Below are 20,512 nucleotides of genomic sequence, written 5' to 3' on the forward strand. Positions count from 1 at the left end.
CCCTTTGTGCATTTCTCTCTGACTACCATGTTCACTAAACCAGATAGAACCAGTCAAAAGCACGCACTGCAAGCATGGAAAGCTTTGTGAATACTCCCTCTTAGTGACTCGATGTGATGGCTGGGCTCCAGCTTTGAAAATAAGCAGCGGGGGAACCTTCCGATGAAGAAAAGCAGCCCCCCTGGCAATTAAAATTTCTTTGCAAAACCGAGACCTTTCTGTTGTATGCAAAGGTTTGATTATGATAGCAAATTTCCAACAAACTGTCAAAGACATAGACAACTTTTTTACCTTGGTAGTAAATATATCCAGTGATGGTAGTATCAAGAGGAATGCCAATTATAGGCAGCATCGGTATCAGTAGAAGCACCGTAACTAAACACTATGATAAAAATTAAGCTCTGTAAAGCTAGTGTTCTACCAACTGCCATCTATGAACCATGGAAAATAGTGCAAAAATAGTGCAAAAATAGCACAAAAGAGGAATGTAGCAACAGTGCCTGCAAATAATTATTGGTGTCGCTCATCATGACCGTATTACCAATGAGGAGATCCTGAGAAGTGACTCATCAAGTGAAAGGTCAATCTGTTCAAAATTCTGCTGCACGACTAATATTCCGCCAGTGTAATTATGCTCATATTAGCCCTCTCCTCAAGTCACTTCACTGGCTTCCTATCCGTTTCTGCATACAAACTCCTCTCATTGACCTACTAGTAAAAAAGGCCCGTTTCTGACACAAATGAAACGGGCGCTAGCAAGGTTTTCCTCGGAGTGTGTATGTTTGGGAGAGTGTATGTGAGAGTGACTGTTTGAGAGTCAGAGTGAAAGTGTGAGTGTGTGTGTGTGAGAGAGAGAGAGTGAGTTTGGGTGTGAGTGTGTTTGTGAGAGAGTGTGTGTGTGAGAATGTGAGTGTGTGCAAGTGTGTATGTTAGACACAGTGTGAGAGAGAGTGTGTGTGTGTGGGCGAGAGAGAGAGTGTGTGTGAGACACAGATTCTCTGTGAGAGTGAGTGTATGAGACCAAGCGAGTGTGTGAGTGACTGTGTGGCACATAGAGTGTGAATGTGATACAGTGTGAGACAGAGTGTGTGAGAGTGAGAGTCAGAAAGACATTGTATATGAGAGAGTGTGAGCCCTGCCCTCCCAATCCATGCCCATCTGTCACCTGTCCCCTCCATTCATCCCTATCCAGCAATTCCCCTCTCTCCCTGAGCCCTGCCCTGCAATCCATATCCATCCATCCCCTCCATTCATCCCTATCCAGCAATTCCCCTCTCTCCCTGAGCCCTGCCCTGCAATCCATATCCATCCATGCCCATCTGTCCCCTCCATTCATCCCTATCCAGCAATTCCTCTCTCTCCCTGAGCCCTGCCCTCCCAATCCATGCCCATCCATGCTCCTCTGTCCCCTGCCCCCTCCATTCATCCCTTTCCAGCAATTCCCCTCTCTCCCTGAGCCCTGCCCTCCCAATCCATGCCCATCCATGCTCCTCTGTCACCTGCTCCCTCCATTCATCCCTATCCAGCAATTCCCCTCTCTCCCTGAGCCCTGCCCTGCAATCCATATCCATCCATGCCCATCTGTCCCCTCCATTCATCCCTATCCAGCAATTCCCCTCTCTCCCTGAGCCCTGCCCTCCCAATCCATGCCCATCCATGCTCCTCTGTCCCCTGCCCCCTCCATTCATCCCTTTCCAGCAATTCCCCTCTCTCCCTGAGCCCTGCCCTCCCAATCCATGCCCATCCATTCTCCTCTGTCCCCTGCCGCCTCCATTCATCCTTTTCCAGCAAGTCCCCTCTCTCCCTTCCATGACCCCCCCTCGCATCCATGCTCCTCTCTCTCCCATATCCCAGCCTGGCCCGCCCTCTTCTCCCCCCCCTTCGCATCCATGCTGTCGTTTCTCCCCTGCCCTCCCGCTCCCATTGTTCAACTTTACTGCCCATTCTCTTCTCTCTCCTCTATTTCTATTTTTTTTTCTTCTTCTTTTTAAATTTACCTCCGTGGCGGTTCCGGTAGCGCAGCGTCAGGGAAGGAGGCGGCGCTCCCGACGTCTCCAGCCTTTCCTTCGCTGTGTTCCGCCTTCTTCTGACATCAAGGATGACGTCAGAAGAAGGCGGAACACAGCGAAGGGAAGGCTGGAGACGTCGGGAGCGCCGCCTCCTTCCCTGACGCTGCCGGATTTGTTTGTTTTTGTTTCCGCCCTCGACGTCATGACGTTTGACGCGAGGGCGGGGCAGAGACGGCTGGGTGGCTTCACACCACGAACGCCACGAACCCTACAGCCAGGGAGTGACGTCAGATGGCTTCAGAACGTTGTCCTCATTAGAACGTTCACGGTGCGTTTTATTATATTAGATAAGTGCATTCACTCTGCAGCTCCTCAGTACCTCTCCACTCTCATCTCTCCTTACATTCCTCCCAGGGAACTCTGTTCACTGGGTAAATCTCTCTTATCTGCACCCTTCTTCTCCACTGCTAACTCCAGACTCCGTTCCTTTTATCTTGCTGCACCATATGCCTGGAAAAGACTTTCTGAGCCGGTACGTCAAGCTCCATCTCTGACCGTCTTCAAATCTAAGCTAAAAGCCCACCTTTTTGATGCTACTTTTAACTCCTAACCCTTATTCACTTGTTCAGAACCCTTATTTTATCATCCTCACTTTAATATTCCTGTATCTCTTGTTGGTCCTAATTAGATTGTAAGCTCTGTCGAGCAGGGACTGTCTCTTCATGTTCAAGTATACAGCACTGTGTACATCTAGTAGCACTTTAGAAATGATAAGTAGTAGTAGTAAGGGTCAAACTGGCTGGACATATTCTAAGACTGCATAAATATTGCTATACCAAAATTGTAACGATGGATACCAACAGGCAAGAAGAGAGGGAGACCTTGGGGGGGGGGGGGGGGGGGGGGGGGGGTCATTTTCAAAACATAAAAAAAATGGCATAATTCTGCATTTAGATGTTTTTCTCACAGGATGTTTTTCAGCCATAATGGAACAAAACAAAACTATCCAGGACTAAAACTAAGACATTTTCAGTTAGACCTGTTAAGGCAAAAAAAGAAAACAAGTGCCCTAAATGACCACTGGAGGGAATCAGGGATGACCCCCTGCCACCCCCCAGATGTAATACTCAGGTCCATTAAGCAGCAAGCAGGTCCCTGCAGTAGTCTAGTTGACCCAGGCCCATACTTCCCCCTACCTGTTACACTTGTAGTGGAAACTGTGAGCCCTCCAAAACTCACCAGAAACCTACTGTACCTACATATAGGTACCCCCCCTTCACCCATAAGGGCTATTGTAGTGGTGCACAGTTGAGGGTAGTGGGTTTTGGGGGACTCTGCAGACAAGATAACGGTGAGATGTGCTCCCTGTGAGCATTTATTTGAAGTCCACTGCAGTGCACCCTAGGGTGCTCCAATGCTCTACTGTGATGTCAGTTGTGATATCCCCCCCCTTCTCACTCAGGGTGACCTGGTTCTCAATATGCAGATCATATGCAAATTAGTGTGCTACCCCTTCTCGCTCAGGGTGACCTGGTTTCCACTAAGCAAATTAAACAGGTCTCACCAACTGCATATTTCTCAGGCAACTCTTTATTCCAGCCCTTGGGCACACTTCTTCTAGCTTAATACTTTATGCTTTCATAGGTCTTCACACTGAGCCGCCCCACACAGATACATGGGCTCAGTACTAGCTTCAATACTTTGGGGACTCCCAACCCCAGGCTTTGCAGCCTGCTTCTCTCAGTACTGGGACACACAGTCCTTCCTTCTTTGAACGCACAGTTCCTATAAGTACTGAGGACACACAGTCCAACACTAATGCTTTAGGGACTTCTTTCCCAGGATTTTCAGCCTACTTGTCTCCTTTGGACACCCAGTCCACCACAAGTCCATAAGGTTAGCCAGTTTCTTCCAGGGGGATCTCTCTTCTGCTGCCAGCTCACTTCTCTTCCTTTCACAACTCAGGTGGGGTATGAAGTAGTTAATTAGCTACACAGGACCCAGCCCATAACCTCCTACACCTGTGGACCTCCCAGGGCTCTCCCCGGTCCTAGTGACCGCCAGCTATTCTCCTACTAGCGCCCTCTAGTGGCCTACCCCGGATAGGACAGCCTCTTACTTATCACACGGTGTGGCCAGTCTACGAAGAATGCTGGCTCCTCCTTCATCCCAATGGCTTGATTTTGTGCATTTTTCACTTGGACTTTTTGTTTTGTTTAAAAATGGACCAAACGATGAATGCACAAAAACATCTAACAAATTAGCCATTTTTAAAAAAGAAAAGAGATAGACATTTTCTGTTTTGAAAATGCCTATATTTCCTACTTGAATTTTGGACATTTTTAGCAAAACATCTACAGTTGGTGTCAGACATCATATCGAAAATGCCCCTCCTGGTGTAGCACATTCACAGAAATCATCAGTATCTTGGTACCAACTGGGAAGAGATGGAAACTGCTGCAGCCTATTAATGCCCAGGCGGACTTAAGTCTAAATAACAAATACATAGACTTCCATTACATGTATTGTACTAAGTTATACACATTGCCTAAAAACCCTGCATCCTGTTTTCAACTACAGCCAATCTAAGTAATTTAGAATCACTCCACAGATCCTAATGGGAAGATCCATTCCATATTGGTTAATTCCAGAAGTGGTGGTGCTCCCCAATCTACCATGCTAGTAACTGATAACGGACCTATCCTTTAAGGAAGTGGTCAAACTTTTGTTTTACAACTGTACATAGAAACAGAAAATTACAGCAAAGAACATAGGGTCCATCCAGTCTGCCCACAACCTACTATCCCTTCCTCTCCCCTAGAGTTCCTATAGCTTGTCCCATGCTCTCTTGAATTGATATAGTCCTTATCACCACGCTTTCCATAAAGAAACATTTCCTTAGATTACTCTCCTGTTTCACTTCCATCCTATGGCCCCCATCATTCTATAGCCTCCTTCCAAATGATAAAGGCCTCCCTCATATGCATTTATACCATAGGTGTATTAAATGTCTCTTATCATCTCTCCCCTCCCCTTCTTTCAAAAGTATACATACTGAGGTCTGGCCCCATATGCACTTACCATTTTAGTGACTGCCCTCTGGATCAACTTGATCCCAGTTGCATCCTTTAGAAGATGCAGTCTCCAGACTTGTACACAGTACACCAAATGAGGTCATAAAGCAGATGGGAGCAAAGATCCCAATATGTATTCTGGAAGGCAGGCAATAGGGGAAGATATGACATCTAAATAACTCTGTGGTAGACTTGTCCTATGATACAACCATATTGGAACGCGGTACATTGGGGATTCGGTATCTCTTACGAGCAGAATCTTGCCTTCTTCACCATAAACCAGCTGGAATTACAACACCACAACATAAATTGGCAATTAAACTGTTCACTGCAGCTCAATTAGCACTGGCAGCAGCATGGAAGTACTCCTCTGCTCCTGCTTTATCAGTGATATTGCATACATTGGATTATCTCTGTTTGATGTTGGATCTGATCACTATTAGGATGAGCCAATTCACCAAATTTTATAATATCTGGGATGGTTATTGCACCTGTCTACTCCAGCGAATCCGATGTAACTGGAACTTTTCCGTTCAGTGGTTTTCTCCGTGTCCTTCTGCCTTGGGGAGGGGATCTCGGAGATGGGAGGGTTCTGGGGAATTTGTTTTTTGTATACCTGCTGTTTATGTTTTTCTGTTTCAAAAAATTTCCATAAAATAAAAAGAATAAACACATCTCTGTGGTATAAATGTACAGGAGGTCCTTCAAGAGGTCAGAGGAAGGTAGCGACAGGAAGTAGCCTCAGGAGTAATCTAAGCAATTACCTTAAAAAAAAAAAAAAAAAAAAGAAAGAAAGAAAGCGTAATTACTGGGTACCTTGAACAGCCTTACAGTGGACAAGCACTGTTGGTTTGGCTGTATAGGGTATGATACATACCTGTAGCAGTTGTTCTCCGAGGACAGCAGGCTGATTGTTCTCACGACTGGGTGACGTCCGCGGCAGCCCCCACCAACCGGAAATAAGCTTCGCGGGACGGTCGACACGCAGGGCACGCCCACCGCGCATGCGCGGCCGTCTTCCCGCCCGTGCGCGACCGCTCCCGCCAGTTGAATGACTAGCAAAAAATATGAAATACACAACTCCAAAGGGGAGGAGGGAGGGAAGGTGAGAACAATCAGCCTGCTGTCCTCGGAGAACAACTGCTACAGGTATGTATCATACCCTTTCTCCGAGGACAAGCAGGCTGCTTGTTCTCACGACTGGGGTATCCCTAGCTCTCAGGCTCACTCAAAACAAGAACCCAGGTCAATTGAACCTCGCAACGGCGAGGAAACAACAGAAATTGACCTACGAAGAACAACTAACTGAGAGTGCAGCCTGACCAGAATAAATTCGGGTCCTGGAGGGTGGAGTTGGATTTACACCCCAAACAGATTCTGCAGCACCGACTGCCCGAACCGACTGTCGCGTCGGGTATCCTGCTGGAGGCAGTAATGTGATGTGAATGTGTGGACAGATGACCACGTCGCAGCCTTGCAAATCTCTTCAATAGTGGCTGACTTCAAGTGGGCCACTGACGCTGCCATGGCTCTAACACTATGAGCCGTGACATGACCCTCAAGAGTCAGCCCAGCCTGGGCGTAAGTGAAGGAAATGCAATCTGCTAGCCAATTGGAGATGGTGCGTTTCCCGACAGCGACCCCTAGCCTGTTAGGGTCGAAAGAAACAAACAATTGGGCGGACTGTCTGTGGGGCTGTGTCCGCTCCACGTAGAAGGCCAATGCTCTCTTGCAGTCCAATGTGTGCAACTGACGTTCAGCAGGGCGGGTATGCGGCCTGGGGAAGAATGTTGGCAAGACAATTGACTGGTTAAGATGGAACTCCGACACCACCTTCGGCAGGAACTTTGGGTGGGTGCGGAGCACTACTCTGTTGTGATGAAATTTGGTATATGGAGCATGAGCTACTAGGGCTTGAAGCTCACTGACCCTACGAGCTGAAGTAACTGCCACCAAGAAAATGACCTTCCAGGTCAAGTACTTCAGATGGCAGGTATTCAGTGGCTCAAAAGGAGGTTTCATCAGCTGGGTGAGGACGACGTTGAGATCCCATGACACAACAGGAGGCTTGATAGGGGGCTTTGACAAAAGCAAGCCTCTCATGAATCGAACGACTAAAGGCTCTCCAGAGATGGCTTTTCCTTCCACACGATAATGGTAAGCACTGATCGCACTAAGGTGATTCCTTACTGAGTTGGTCTTGAGGCCAGACTCTGATAAGTGCAGAAGGTATTCAAGCAGGTTCTGTGCAGGGCAAGAACGAGGTTCTAGGGCCATGCTCTCACACCACACGACAAACCTCCTCCACTTGAAAAAGTAACTCTTTTTAGTGGAATCCTTCCTAGAGGCAAGCAAGACCCGGGAGACACCCTCAGACAGACCCAACGCAGTGAAGTCTACGCCCTCAACATCCAGGCCGTGAGAGCCAGAGACTGGAGGTTGGGGTGCAGCAACGCTCCGTCGTTCTGCGAAATGAGAGTCGGAAAACACTCCAATCTCCACGGTTCTTCGGAGGACAACTCCAGAAGAAGAGGGAACCAGATCTGGCGGGGCCAAAAGGGCGCGATCAGAATCATGGTGCCGCGGTCTTGCTTGAGCTTCAGTAAGGTCTTCCCCACCAAAGGTATGGGAGGATAAGCATACAGGAGGCCGGTCCCCCAATGGAGGAGAAAGGCATCCGACGCTAGCCTGCCGTGTGCCTGAAGTCTGGAACAGAACAGAGGCAGCTTGTGGTTGGCCTGAGAGGCGAAAAGGTCCACCGAGGGGGTGCCCCACGCTCGGAAGATCTTGCGTACCACTCTGGCATGGAGCGACCACTCGTGCGGTTGCATGACTCTGCTCAGTCTGTCGGCCAGACTGTTGTTTACGCCTGCCAGGTACGTGGCTTGGAGGAGCATGCCGAACCGACACGCCCAACGCCACATCCCGACGGCCTCCTGGCACAGGGGGCGAGATCCGGTGCCCCCCTGCTTGTTGACGTAATACATTGCAACCTGATTGTCTGTCCGAATTTGGATAATTTGACAGGACAGCCGATCTCTGAAAGCCTTCAGTGCGTTCCAGATCGCTCGGAGCTCCAGGAGGTTGATCTGCAGATCCTTTTCCTGGAGGGACCACAGACCCTGAGTGTGGAGCCCATCGACATGGGCTCCCCACCCCAGGCGAGATGCATCCGTCGTCAGCACTTTCGTGGGCTGCGGAATTTGGAATGGACGCCCCAGGGTCAAATTGGTCCGGATGGTCCACCAGAGCAGTGAAGTGCGGCAACTGGTGGAGAGGCGGATGACATCTTCTAGATTCCCGGTGGCTTGAAACCACTGGGAAGCTAGGGTCCATTGAGCAGATCTCATGTGAAGACGAGCCATGGGAGTCACATGAACTGTGGAGGCCATATGACCCAGAAGTCTCAACATCTGCCGAGCTGTGACCTGCTGAGACGCTCTGGTCTGCGAAGCCAGGGCCAAGAGATTGGTAGCCCTCGCTTCGGGAAGGTAGGCCTGAGCCGTCTGGGTATTCAGCAGCGCTCCTATGAATTCCAGAGACTGAGTAGGCTGGAGATGGGACTTTGGGTAATTTATCACAAACCCCAGCAGCTCCAGAAGTTGAATAGTGCACTGCATGGACCGGAGGGCTCCTGCCTCCGAGGTGCTCTTGACCAGCCAATCGTCGAGATATGGGAACACGTGCACTCCCAGCTTGCGTAGATACGCCGCCACCACCACGAGGCACTTTGTAAACACTCGTGGGGCAGAGGCGAGCCCAAAGGGCAGCACACAATACTGAAAGTGCCGTGCGCCCAGGCGGAATCTGAGATACTGTCTGTGAGCTGGCAGTATCGGGATGTGAGTGTATGCGTCCTTTAAATCCAGGGAACATAGCCAATCGTTTTTCTGAATCATTGGCAGAAGGGTGCCCAAGGAAAGCATCCTGAACCTTTCTTTGACCAGGAATTTGTTCAGGCCTCTCAGGTCTAGGATGGGACGCATCCCCCCTGTTTTCTTTTCCACAAGGAAGTACCTGGAATAGAATCCCTGCCCTTCCTGCCCGGGTGGTACGGGCTCGACCGCATTGGCGCTGAGAAGGGCGGAGAGTTCCTCTGCAAGTACCTGCTTGTGAAGGGAGCTGAAAGACTGAGCTCCCGAAGGACAATTTGGAGGCAGGGAGGCCAAATTCAGGGCGTATCCGCACCGCACTATTTGGAGAACCCACTGGTCGGAGGTTATGAGAGGCCACCTTTGGTGAAAAAATTTTAACCTCCCTCCGACCGGCAGATCGTCCGGTACGGACACTTGTAGGGCGGCTATGTTTCCGTGGATCCAGTCAAAAGCCCGTCCCCGGCTTTTGCTGTGGAGGCGCAGGGGGCTGCTTAGGCGCACGCTGTTGACGAGAACGAGCGCGCTGGGGCTGTCCCTGTGCCTGGCGAGGCCTTCGGGCCGGCTGGTTGTACCTACGCTTTGCAAAAGAATAGGGTGCAGCCTGCCGTGCCCGGGAAAAACGCCCACCCGTGGGGGCGGGTGCTGAAGGCGCCCGGTGGGAGAGCTTGTCGAGAGCGGTTTCCCGCTGATGCAGTTGGTCCACCATCTGCTCGACCTTCTCACCGAAAATGTTATCCCCCCGGCAAGGGACGTCAGCCAGTCTCTGCTGGGTGCGGTTGTCCAGGTCAGAGGCACGCAGCCATGAGAGCCTGCGCATCACTATACCTTGGGCCGCAGCGCGAGATGCCACGTCACAGGTGTCAAAAATCCCCCTGGACAGGAACTTTCTGCACGCCTTCAGCTGCCTGACCACCTCCTGATAAGGCCTGGACTGCTCCGGCGGGAGCTTATCGACCAGGTCCGCCAGCTGTTGCACATTGGTCCGCATGTGGATGCTCATATAGAGCAGGTAAGATTGGATGTGGGTCACGAGCATGGAGGATTGGTAGGCCTTCCTCCCAAATGAGTCCAGAGTGCGAGACTCCCGCCCCGGGGGCGCCGAGGCGGTATCCCTCGAACTCCGTGCCCTCTTGAGAGCAGAATCCACGACCGCTGAGTCATGGGGCAACTGGGGCCGCATGAGCTCTGGGTCAGAGTGGATCCTGTACTGGGACTCTGCTTTCTTGGGAATGGTGGGATTAGTTAGTGGTCGCACCCAGTTCCGGAGCAGCGTCTCCTTCAGGACATTGTGCAGCGGTACCGTGGAGGACTCTCTAGGTGGTGATGGATAGTCGAGGACCTCGAGCATCTCGGCCCTCGGCTCTTCCACAGAGACCACGGGAAAGGGAATGCTTATAGACATATCCCGCACAAAGGAGGCAAAGGAGAGACTCTCAGGAGGTGAGAGCTTCCTCTCCGGTGACGGCGTGGGGTCCGAGGGAAGGCCCGTAGACTCCTCTGAGGAGAAATATCTCGGGTCCTCCTCTTCCCCCCACGAGTCCTCATCCTCGGTATCGGACATTAGCTCATGTAGCTGCGTCCGGTACCGGGCCCGGCTCGACGTCGAGGCACCGAGGTCTCGGTGTCGTCGAGCGGTGGACTCCCGCGCCGGCGGGGACGGAGCTCCCTCCATCGACGGGGACTCCACCTGCGTGGCTGTCGAGACCGGCACCGCAAGCGGCGGCGGTGTCGACTGCCCCGGCGCCGGGCTAGAGCTCGCCGGCGCCACAGTCATCGGCGCCGAGGGCGCAAGCACCCCCGGCGCCGGCACAGCCTGGCGCATCAGCCCTTCCAGGATCCCCGGAAGGATGGCTCTGAGGCACTCGTCCAGGCCCGCTGCCGGGAAAGGCGGTGGGGCCGGTAAGGGTGTCGGTGCCGGAAGCTGCTGGGGGCCAGGAGACGGCACCGAGGTGCCGGAACCCCGACGCGTCGGTACCTCCACCACCGACGGAGATCTCTCCTCTCTGCGATGACGCTTCGGCGTCGACTCCTCTTCAGGGTGCACCGAGGGCTCCCGGTGACGGCGCTTCTTGTCTTTTTTCCGGTGCACGTCACCGGTGCCGGAGGGCATGGAGGAGGAGGAGGTCGATCCCCCTCGGTCTCGGGGTACCGGGTCCGACAGGGTTCGGTCCCGTGGCTCACGAGTTGAGGGAGTGACCGGGGCCGACTGCCCACGCGGTCTCTCTACCCCACTCTCGCCGGCGGACCGGCGGGCCGACGGGACCTGTTCTCCTGGGGTCGCTGCCATCGGTGCCGATGTCTCGGGCATCGATACCGGTACCGAAGAACCGGTCTTCGATACCGATGCCGTCGAGGTCGACGTCGAGGGGCCGGCGCAAGTTCCAAAAAGACGGTCCCGCAGAACTTGCCTCGCAACCTGAGTCCGTTTCCGGAGACCGAGACACAAAACGCACGACTTGAGATTGTGCTCCGGCCCGAGGCACTGGAGGCACCAAGCGTGGGTGTCGGTCTGCGAGATCGGCCGGCCGCAGCGACCACACTTTTTAAATCCACTCGGGACCTTCGAGGACATCGACGGAAAAATCGCGTCGGCGAAGTCAAAGTCGGCAATGGTGGCTAAAATCACACCACGAAAACTGAAACCGACCGAGCGGCCACTAGGCCGCAACGAGGCGTCCCCGCTAGAAAGCGAGGGAAAAGAAGGAGCGCGTGCTCCACATGCGCAAAGTTTTTTTTTTTTTTTTTTTTTTTTTTAATAAAGAGAAAAAGAAGAAGAAGAGGCCGAACAGGCCAAAAGCGACGATCCGCGTAAACGCGGTCGAAAAAATCCGGCGGCTGAAACGAGAGAGAGGGGAAAACACAACTCTCTCAGTCGCGGAAAAAAAGTAACTGGCGGGAGCGGTCGCGCACGGGCGGGAAGACGGCCGCGCATGCGCGGTGGGCGTGCCCTGCGTGTCGACCGTCCCGCGAAGCTTATTTCCGGTTGGTGGGGGCTGCCGCGGACGTCACCCAGTCGTGAGAACAAGCAGCCTGCTTGTCCTCGGAGAAACATTGATATGGCAGATGGTCTTTTTCTGTCGTCATTCCCAGGTTTCTAAAGACATGGTCCTGTAAATTTGTTGTTGGTAGAAGACCAAGTACAAAAGTTAAGGGACAAAGACACGTCTCTGTTTTTGGGAAGTAACATAAAATAAACCCCTCAAAATATACACACATCATTGCTGTTAATTTTGTTTTATTCATTACTTTTAAAGTACCATACAAAATGTGTTTTCTTTTTTTTTTTCCATTAAAGTACCAGTTTTAAAACAAATACTAGGTTTACATTAGTAAACTTTTAAACAAACAAAAAAAAAAAGAATAAAAAAATTAATTTGTGACAAAAAGTTGAAGTACTTACAGAACAGATCTAATCCCTATTTTCCTCCCCTCACCCCAAAAAACTCCATACTGTAATAGAAAAATAATTAAACAGAGCTTACAACAATGTTCTGTCCTTAGTAAAATCATTCTCCATATGTAATAAAAACAGGGGAACACTTTTCCCCACTGTGCCCATGAGCCCAGGGCTTCCGGGCACACATCCCATCCCAATTTCTCTTGGGCATCACCTTAAACCTTGTACATCATCATGCTGGCGATGGCATGTCAAAGTATGCTTTGTGGACTTTCATCTCAACAGCAACAAAATTTACAGATGATCCCTTTGCACTGGATTAATACATCTGTCCAATAGACATGTGTCACCTGTGACTCATCTGTTGATCTAATTTCTACATATTTCAATGGACTAATATGGCAACCACAGTGCTGTGTTATCTTTTGAAGTCATCCATTTCTACCCAGAGCACATATCTACCCTACAGACACAAGAGGAACCTGCTTGTATCCATGTGACCAAAGTGCACAGGAGGGATGGGATGGGGATGATGGGATGGTACTGACGGGGTTAAGATGACCTCCAGTACCATGCAAACTTTGGTCCAGCCCTGATAACATCCCAACCCATCACACATGGGGAAAGCCCTGAAAATTAAAAGCACAGTTCCAGAGAATAGGGAGAAATGATAATAGCTTATAAAGTTATCTTATGCTTTTAGATTTTTTTTTTAATTTTCTTAAAAAAAATTCCTTTATAAACACATTTGTCAACTTATGACTGTGGGCAGGGCCCTGACAGTCAAACCTAGAGTGAAGTTTCAGGTTTAAAAATTATTTTTTACTATATATTTGGATTTCACACATCAATAAAAATTCACATGTTTAATGTAGCTTATTTTATAACACTGACACAGGATGCCATGTGTTATCTGCAGTGGTTAAAAATAAAGTTGTAAAAATTGACCCAACTATTAAACCTATTCAACCAATCCTTTAAAATATCTCCTCCACATGTGAAAGTGAGTTCTCGTGTGTCTAATGTAGTCTGTCCCCTTTTCAAAACAGTACTAATTTTCACCATGGTTTTTTTTTCATACATGTACAGTATAACTTTTGGTGCACAGAAGTTAGACCTTGTCTTCTAAATGTGTCATGTGCTAAAAGGCACACACTGGTGAGGCTTGGTGGCAGCTATTCTAACTCAGGTCATCTCAGTCTTGAGCGGAAATATTAAAAGCTTGCATAATGGGGATTTTCTTTGTAGTTATTTTTGTAATACACAAGTAAAGATCAATCAATCATACAAAAATTAGATAATGTCATACCTTGTCCATTGGTCTATTTGTAGACTAGATTTTGGGAGTTATATTTAACCACATTAAAATAAAATAACCCCAGCAAGGGAGCATAACTCCCAAAAGTTAACTCAAATCTGCTAAGTTAACCAGTAGAAGATATCACATAATAAGTTTGTTTACCTTTATTTTCATAATTTGAGTGGACTAATGCAGCTCCCATGCCACTTTTTGTTTTTTTTTAAACAAAATCAAAATATTTTTTTCCTTCGCTATGTACAAGATTAGCTGAAAGAGGGGCAACTCACCTTTTGGACAATGTACATACAGGGCTCTGGTTTTCCCTGAGATTACACCCCTGCCCATGCACCTGGACATCTCCAAATGCACAACTGAAGTGCTAGATGAGAAATCTTAGTCTCTCACCGTAATTCGACACACACACACACCCTTGAATAAAATGTTGCTATTCTCTGCATGCAAAATAAACTGCACACAATACTCACCTGCATTAGGAGAGGTTTGGTTTTAAAAGGAAGAAAACAATCCCCACCGCCACCCACTTACTCAACCTGCTCCCCTGTACGTCTTCGGGGGAAGCCATATGTTACAGTTTGAGCCACACGTGATCTGCCTTTGTTCCCGCATGGATCCTATCAGCCCATGCTGCAAAGTGAACCACAAAACTAATCTCGCGCTGTTCTATGCAAGATCATTTGTGACTCTCTTCCAAATGCAACTGTAGATCACCCCTCCCCAACCAACCCAGGTGTGAACAAAGGATTCCAGAAATAATGTGGCAGGTGAGTCTTCATTTTCATTTTTTTTTTTAAAGCTTGGATATATTTACATGTCACAGGTAGGGTTTCACTTCAACTAGAGCAATACAAAGGGGCTGATCTTTATAGCTCCACTGCCCCCCCTTCTTTGCATACATGGACTTGTAATTTGAGTGAGTGCGTGTGGGGGGGGGGGGGGAGGGAGGGATAGACACCAAAACCAAGACCAGATCAGCCTCCTTGGGTTTAGCAGGACTGGACTCTTGAAATACTGCATGATGCATACAGGAAGCACCCAGCTTTTTATTTCAAAAATATGTTAAAATGTAATTTCAATCACTAAGGGGTCCTTTTACTAAGCTGCTGTAAAAGGGGGCCTGTGCTAGCATCAGTTTGTGTTTTTGATGTGCACTGAGGACCCCTTTTAACGCAGCAGGTAAAAAGACAAAAAAAAAAAATAAGAAATGGGCGTGCGGTAAGTGAATCACTTACTGCGCGGTTGTTTCAGGGGTGCACTTATCGCCACACATTGTGGTAGCAGTAAGGGCTCCTGCGCTAACCGGACAGTGCTCGGCACTGCCCAATTACCACTGGGTAAACACCGGTGCTACAAAAATAGAAAATAAAATGGCACACACTGGGGGTGGGAATTAGCACTGGGCTGCTGCAGTAGTCCATGTTTGATGCACGGTAAGCCCACGGTGGGCTTACCATCACTTAGTAAAAGTGTCCCTCAAGTTTGTTAATTATAATGGCCTGCACATGTCCAATGAAAAAAAAAAATGCCGATATGGTGTCACAGTTTGCTAGGGGATATTGCTTTGCAAAACTGGTATCCTAAGAACATCACGTGAAAGTTTGATTTTACGCTCCCTCACTCTAATGCTGAGAAGGGAAGTTCTAGGCATTCACCAGATGCAGCTTATCGAAGAGTTAACACAGCCACCCCACCATTAATCACATCTCATCACACTGAAGGCAGGCCAAATCACAAGAATGAACAAGCAGATGAGAGCAAATTGAGTGATAAACTCGATGCCATGTCACCATACGCCCGCCCTCCCCTTCCCCCAAACTCTCATCAATCCAACTGTGTTGTAGGCAGGTTGAATGTAAGCACAGGTATCAATTTTGTGTGTGGAGGTGGGTGGGAGAAAGACAAGGGTGGGCAGTTGGCCAGTTCTAGCTTTTAGTCAGATATTTTTTTCATGGTGGTGATGCTGCTGTTTGATTTTGATACCAGGACAGGAGAAATCCTTCCCTGTTCAAGGCCAATACTGAACCAAATTGATACAGACACCGTAAGCTGCTATACCAATCTGCCTGGAGATTGAAGTCAGGCTTTCCAAAGCCAGGGAAGCCAGATTCAAATCCTACTGCCACTCCTTGTGATTTAGGGCAAGCCACTTTGCCCTCCATTGCCTCAGCTACAACCTTAGATTGTAAGCCCTCCAGGGACAGGGAGATACTCACTAAATTCAAAATCTCCCCCCTCGTCTTCAACAAAGATTAATAAGCTAAATTTACATACACTAGGTCTCCAGCATATGTAAACTTACCTCATATATCTTGAAAACCAGACTGGCTGTGGCCTGTCTAGGGACACTGCTACCCAAAGGTATATTACAAAAGCTGACTACCTGCCACCCCCTCCCCATGATAGCTTGTACCATTGTATCAGTAAGACTCATAATATTTGTTCAGTGTTTTGAGACTGGGGGAGAGGCAGGTTCTCACTAACCACCAGCCTATACTGTACCCCATTTTCCTTATATGCCTAGGCCAGTGATGGCGAACCTTTCAGCCTATGAGGGCAGGACCAGAGCTTGAGAGACAGAAGGGAAGGCGCGCCGAGTGAAGAACATGCTTTTCGTTGCTGCTGCCACTGCCGACGCCGCCTTAACCCAGTACGCTTTTTAAATTTCAGAGGAGAAGTGGGGCCCTGGTGCTTGGTGGGAGGGAGGCCGGCCTGGTACTCGGAGGGAGAGTGGGTGGACCAGCTCTGGCACGCATGCCATAGGTTTGCCATCACTGGCCTAGGCCAAATTTTGTATTCAACTGGTATAGTACTGCAATGCACATTTGAAAACGGCGCACAGCAGAGTTAAAAAAACAAAACAAAAGGAACACACACATTTTGAATAGTCTTAAAGTGCTAATGATTTCTTAAAATAAAAAAAAAAATTATGCTCAAACTGCTCCTCTTAGCAAGGGTAGCTAATACAGGCAAAATTAAAGTTCCTAAAAGAAACAAGAAATCAAAGTCTGTGTGCTTGTTAGCGCATTGTGGGGTCCTTTTACTAAGCTGCGCTGAAAAATGGCCTGCGGTAGTGTAGACGCATGTTTTGGGCGCATGCAGAATTATTTTTTTTTAGTGCACCTACAAAAAAAAATGCCTTTTTGTCGAAAATGGATGTGCGGTAAAATGAAAATTGTCGCACATCCATTTTGGGTCCGAGACCTTACCACAAGCCACTGATCTAGCGGTAAGGTCTCACGCAGTAACCGAGCAGTAATGATCTACGTGCGTCAAATTCCACTTGACGTGCGGAAAATAAAAAATATTTTGCGGACATGCGCCAAAATTGAAATTACTGCAAGGGCCACATGGTAACTCCAATTTGGCGTGTGTAGGCACCTACGCGGCTTGATAAAAGGGCCCCTGTATGTCATATAAAAGAACTGCGACTCCGTGAAACCAGAGCTCCAAATTCAGAAGTGAACCAGAAAGTTTTTTTTTGCTTTGTGTATGACTAGATTAAGCCAATGGACACAGTCATGTAGCTGCTGAGAAAAAGGCATGCTAGTTTCAAAAGAAATAACACGTGTAGATATATATCTCTACACACGCAAACACACATATGCACATGAAATGACTACATGCCATGTGTAGTTTATTTTAGTTTTATAGAATGTTGTAAATCACTATGTCAGATACTACCTAATAGCAATATAATAAGTTGTAAGTAAACTGTAATTTCAAGCCCTTGCTCTCAAATTTCAATCCTTAAGTTCACGATCAACAATTACAAACAATATAAAACTCGGGAAATATCCACAATTCTGAAAGTCACAGCTAGCTCTTAGGATGTCACACTGCATCTTTTGATTCAAATGAGGTCTATCCCAACCTCAAGGGGCCTTAACCCCTATCCATGGTGGTGGTGGAGGGGAGGGAACAGGGTAGGGAAGTTGAACAATAACTTTGGCAAACAGGCTTTGCAGATGTGATTTATGCGATGCACATTTCAAAAGACAATATTTGTACCATTCAGCTGTCTGACAATATGGCTTTGCATAGGTCATAAAATGGCTTTGGGGCACTAAGTGCAAAGAAAAGCATCAGAAAACCACCACATCAAGTACATTCATAGATAGCTTCCATTAGAATTCTGTATATTTCCCTTGAAAGCAATAACCAAGAGCTTTGCATGCCACAGGGCTGTCACGCCTCTCAGCCTGCTCAAGACTCTTGATCTATGGCCCCATGGCTTCCAAGTGAGTGCCAGAATCTACAGTAACCCCCCCCACTCCCATAAAGTCAGGGTCCTGCTGTGTTTCACTGCTGAATGAAAGGCTTTTTTTTTTCCTGCTGGTAACATCTTTTTACCATTTTTAACAGGATATAGACAGATATTTTAGTTTCTGATGAGTTTGTCTATACCCACACAAACCACTGCACACCCTCTATCAATCGACTGTAGAAATGTTTTATGGTGTCCAGTATGTCCTTTGCGTTGCTAATAGTGTTAAAAACATTTTTTTAAAGTCACTTCAACTGTTTCGTGCCTTTGAAACTGAACACCTCTCTAAAACAGAAGTGTTTCTCATATTTTGGGCTAGGTTGGGGCCACTATCATGGCAAAAACTGAACACCATCCAGTATTGCAAATCTGAACTCCCAGCATCATGCAGACACATGCCATAGGAGTGGATGACTGGCTTAGGGCTACCATTAATGTAGCTAGGTAAACTATGCTGCGATTATCGATATTCCAAAAATACTATCATAAAATGGCCCACCGCTTCCAAACCTTTGGCTAACTATATCACTGAGCACCACAGGAATCTCAAAAGGTCTGCCATCTCGAAAACACAAGACGGCTGCTATCCCACAATCTTAACTTCTTTAGTAAAAAAAAAACAAACAAAAAACTTCTAAACTTTTGACTTACAAACCATGTTCTTTGGCTTTTTTCTTTTTACAAAATGTTTTGCTTATCATAAACAGTTAACTTTATATCCCCCCTTCATTTTGACTCAAAACAGAAAAAAAATTGCTTCCAACTAACTTCTCTTCAAAACTCCCAAGATGACCAAATACATGAATGATAATAAGAAAACTGGTTATTAACATCCCCAGCTCCGATGTTTCAGTAAGGATTTTGGCCTAAAAGCAGCTGATCAATAAAGCTATCCATTCTATTTGCAGAAAGCTTAACTTTGTTTGCTTTACTCACAGAAATTTTCTCTGTTTAGTACTTAGTAGTGCAAGGAATATTTACACCAGAACCTTCCTGCAGTTGGAAATAAGCCACAAGGCCTAATGCAGATGCAAAGAACTCAGGGACTGGGTAGGATCACTCAGCATGAAGTCAGAAACACTTCAGCAGAGCAGTCAAATTACAAATTGGCTGATCTGGGTGTTTAAGCAATAACTATCAAACATACCAAAAAGATACTATCCCTAGCCAATATTGAAGTTACTAGTCCAGTGAGAAAATGGGATAAAACCAGAATGGGTAATCCTATCAAAGGTTACTCTACTAGAACTGCTAAGTATAGTAACTAAAACTTATCAGACTCTTAACCCTACTAAAGGTTAGTGTCTGGACCAAGTTTGTATGAGGTAAGGGGTGCAGGAAACAGGCAAATCATGTCCATCTCCCTTGGGCAGGATGCTCCTTCTGCATGCCTCAACTCACTGCAGGATATATGTCACGTACTAAAAAGCAATGTTTCATGCACAGGCATGCCATCAGGGTTAAGGCACAGCTGGAAATGTATGGATTACTGTCTTTTCATTCATAAAGGCTGTCGCTTACCTAAATTATTATATTAGTGCCGTGCTCTTACGTCCATGGTTCCTGACTGCTTAAGACACACAGAATGCTGGCTGTCCAGTAAAAACAGGCCAAGGCTGTGGAAAGCACATAATTCTAAATTCTGGCATTTATACACATACATGTATGTATATATGTATGGAGCTGTTTGATTCCTAGCTGAGATTGACGCAGACCATGTGACCCTGGGTCATGGTCGTGCTTAGCGTCATATCAGAAAGAAAAAATAAACACTACCGGACTTCTATAAAGCTAAGTAGCTAAGTAGCTCCTAAATCTTGAATTTTTGCATAGTATATATATGTCCTCATATCGTAAGAAAAATAATAAGAGAATTAAAATGAGTAGATATATGTAAAAAGCAGAAATAATCTTGTACATGAGGTGTTTGCCAGTGATGAAACAGCCCAGCCCCCGTGAGCTTTCTTGTTATGAAGCCGGGGGTTTTTGAGGCAATACCTCTAAGTTTAAATGATTAAAAGATTTATTCATTTTTTGGTCAGAAACAACGCTAGTTGTGCTCCTATATCTCCTTCATTTTTGTATTTGTTATTTAAACAGTAGAGGCAGGAGGAGATTGCCTTCTGAATTTATTAGAATTGTATATATGTATATACACATACACAAATAGCTATGTATATATTTAGTGGTATGCACAGTCACTGCCAAGCTGGTATCTATCGCCTACGTTCAAAATTCAATTGTAACTCAAATTGGTAAACTAAAGCTATTTTTGGTCACCACAGGAGGGAAGTCACTAAACCAAGGATCCTTACTGCGCTGATACAGCCTTTAGGATGGAAGGTGGAGCAAACTGGGGAGATGGTACAGAAGCTGTAAATGGTGCTTCTGTGAACTCAGGCCAGCAGCTTCAAAAGAAAACAGCTCACCATTGCCTAACTATCATCACCCAATCCTCTTTGCCCTGCAGAACATGAACTCCCCCTGCCCCCAAACCAACAATGTCTAGAATGTGCAAAAAAGTTAACAAGACTGTGGGATTTCAAACTGTCTCAAATTTTCCACGACATGCTTT

Source organism: Microcaecilia unicolor, chromosome 11 (assembly GCF_901765095.1).
Source record: "Microcaecilia unicolor chromosome 11, aMicUni1.1, whole genome shotgun sequence".
Classification (NCBI taxonomy): domain Eukaryota; kingdom Metazoa; phylum Chordata; class Amphibia; order Gymnophiona; family Siphonopidae; genus Microcaecilia; species Microcaecilia unicolor.